The sequence below is a fragment of the Ctenocephalides felis genome, unplaced genomic scaffold (genome assembly GCF_003426905.1).
Source record: "Ctenocephalides felis isolate EL2017-DRISC unplaced genomic scaffold, ASM342690v1 CF-g0.4_SCAFFOLD_02936, whole genome shotgun sequence".
Classification (NCBI taxonomy): Eukaryota; Metazoa; Arthropoda; class Insecta; order Siphonaptera; family Pulicidae; genus Ctenocephalides; species Ctenocephalides felis.
Genome location: NW_020539090.1, coordinates 37,501 through 40,487, shown reverse-complemented (window position 1 = coordinate 40,487; position 2,987 = coordinate 37,501).

Below are 2,987 nucleotides of genomic sequence, written 5' to 3'. Positions count from 1 at the left end.
ATAAGCACGAATTTTTAGCGTTCGACTTGGCCGATAAGCGCCTAGAAGCGCTCAGAATCGATAACTAAATTCCGTTCGTTTTGGAAACTGTGAGCGTCAATAAGCATCAAATGGCGGCAACTGTCTGTCAAATAATAAATAATTTATTAGAAATTTTTATTTGTTTCTGAATCAAATAGATCAACAGAAAATGATTGTAATGCACAGCTCGCCATTTTTGCGTACTTATTGAACTGAGAATTGAACTATGAATAAATGAAATTAGGATTAGATTATGCATTCCATGCATTCGTTTTGATAAACGGCCATGACACTTTCACGCGCCTCACCTCCGTGGCGTGAGCGCGTTTGAGCGCAAAATATGTGCTACGAACATGCTACGATGATGCTACGAGCGTACTTATGTGACACTCACAGCGCCAAGTCGAACGATGAAAGCGCGCTCACGGCGCGCTCACAGCGCGTAAGCGTCCAAGTCGAATGCACCCTTACACACCCGGGGAACGGGCAAGCTCTCCTCTAGCGGATTTTAAGTGCAACTTGGATTCCAACAAATATGGCGGATGACACATTTATGTGTTGAATTTGCTGTCAACTAATATTTGTTTTGACGTAAAACGTGCATTTTTAGGTTAAACATTTAATAATTCATATTTCTTACATATTTTCATCATTTATTTTTTATGATTTTACAATAACAGAGGTAAGAATAATGAAATTCAAAATATAAATTTTGTTTGCTACTACCAATATGCATACTATTTACATTCAGGAAGGATATTCAATCAGAAAAATATTGAAAGTTCAAAGTTTGAAGAGGCTTTAGTAAATTAAATCAATATTTGCTTAAATGATCATATATACATGCATAAAAACATTATTAAAAATCCATTTGTGAGTTTGATTCTTAGAAAACACTAATTATGAAAGTTAGAAATTAGTTATATTGCTTTAGGTTTTACTTTTCAGATTCATTCGTTGGTAGTTTCCAGGGTATTTGAAAGTAGGTTCTTATTTATTTGCACTCCAGATGGCTTTATTTCTTTTGTTAATAATGTGGGCTTAGGCAGAATCACTCCAACCCAAATTAATGTACTCTCGGGCGTAATAAAAAAAAGTAAAATCTGGATGTGCTGTATTAACTGACAAAGGTAAATTCATGAGTAAAAAAGACAAAGTTTTTAATTGTACTTTATAGTCAAGATTTTCATCAATATGGACTGAGTTAGACAAATTAATAAATATAGCAGTACTTGTGCATATGCTATTTGTTTAAAATTAAATTTAAAACGGATTATTTTCACCAGGAGATATTAATTAAACTCACTTTGAAGCTAGTGTGCGTATACATGTAGAATGAGTCATACACAGAATGAAAATTTTAAAACTTCTATGTAATATACCAAAGGACTATCAATTTTCTGGTGAAAATATTGTTTTTTTATGTCCTATTTTGGTGAATCTTCAAACTTTCATTATTGGATAAGATGGGGATGGTAAATGAAAGAAATGTTAATTTATATTAGATTAAATATATATGTATCATGACTGTTAGCTTGTATAATAATATTAACTGTACATAAATGTTATATGTAATACATAAATTGAAAGCTTTTGGAAATCAAAGATGAATACTTCTTATATGTACCTAAATTAATCTGAAAAAAAAAACATTGAGAGCATATAATTTAAAGTATAAAATTTTAACAGGTATGTAATATTAAATTCACACAAATAATTACCAATCTATGGAGGAGACCCTCTTCTATCAATATTAGCAAATACTGCTCATCGGTATCAAATTTTGGAGAAATTCTTCAACCGTGCATATACTGATACAATAGCTTCCTAAAACTTTTAAAAGTTAATATCTTTTTATGCAATAAAACAAAACATACCTGCAGTAATGCAATAATACAAAACAATTAAATCAAATCAAATTGCAGTGTAGAAATCCTGTAAGTCCTGACATCCTATCAAATATGAGATTCATTCTGCAACAAAGTACTAATAGAAAGATCTAAACTTTGTTCAGCTGATAACACAACATGCAAATCATAAAATATCTTATGGCCTTGTCTGAAAATTTTATCATACCTTTAAGCAACACATGTTTGTTTTAATATGGTGGTCAATAGCAAATACATTTTAATTATGAGTACATACCTCAATGAATCTATCCAACGAAGCAATTTATTTCTTTTAACGTTAATTATAACAAAATTCACTTTCTTATTCATGCGCTTTCTTCACTTAATATACGCACATGATTGGTGACTCAGATATGCCGCATTATTATTAGAAATAAATAAAAATTGCGATTATAAGAAGCAATAACCATCTTTAACAAGCACATAAGTTTGAATAAAACCTGTCAAAATACGAAATAAAACCTGTCAAACGCCATCTTGTTTGGAATCCTTGTTTGCACTTTTTCGCCACCCCGAGAAGTCATGGCGTTTTCACTGACATTTTTATGAGCTTGCCCGTTCCCTACTTCACAGCATTTTTATACACAAATACATGCGCAGCCGCATAATGAGCGCCTGTCATCGCTACTGTCTGTTGATACTCCTCGCTCTTCGAGTCTTCGATCTTTTAAATTTTCAGCTCCTTCCCAGACAGCACAAGACATGCCAGGGAATGTCCCACTTGTCCTCACAATCTCCCAATATCGCGATATCCTATGAATATCCTATGAATATGCAACGGGACGTCTCAAAACCAAAGGACTCGAGCAGGTATAGCGCACGGGTTCACGAACATGTCGCTCTCGTACGCGCACGGCTTGAGACCTCTAAACGTATATGTTTGTCCCTTTCTCTTCGCCGTCGCGTCGCTTGGCGTCATCAATTAAGCTACTGACGCTATATGTCGAATTCTTTTAATAGTTGTTGCGTAATTGAGTATTATTAGTGAAAATTTCATTTGTTCTGTTTAAATATATATGTGGTGTTATTAATAAATAATATTGAAAATCCAAATGC